The 263-nt window shown below is 31.9% G+C and overlaps 1 protein-coding gene across 1 annotated transcript in view; it reads right to left on the reverse strand.

Moving 5' to 3' along the window:
* LOC116852376 overlaps positions 1–263 on the reverse strand; it is an 8,355-nt gene that overhangs the window by 5,238 nt on the left and 2,854 nt on the right. The window lies entirely within an intron of this gene.

Genomic DNA, 263 nt, shown 5'->3' on the forward strand with positions numbered 1-263 from the left:
AAGTTGTGTATCGTATAATGGCTTGTGTCCTTTGTGGCCCCACCACGTATAAGAAAGAGTCATCGAATCGATGATGCTTTCTTTCAAACATAACGTGATTACTTCTTTCACGTTGAAACCACCAATGTTACATGAATATTGCACCTAGAGCAACAAATTTGCATAAAAAAATAAAAAAACAATATACAATTAAAATAAATTTCGCAATGAATAACAGTGTAATGATTTTGTAACAGTCACACCCGTTTTTTGTAATAAGTTTA

The sequence above is a fragment of the Odontomachus brunneus genome, unplaced genomic scaffold (assembly GCF_010583005.1).
Source record: "Odontomachus brunneus isolate Ranch 3 - 2012 unplaced genomic scaffold, Obru_v1 Obru_scaffold_220, whole genome shotgun sequence".
NCBI lineage: Eukaryota > Metazoa > Arthropoda > Insecta > Hymenoptera > Formicidae > Odontomachus > Odontomachus brunneus.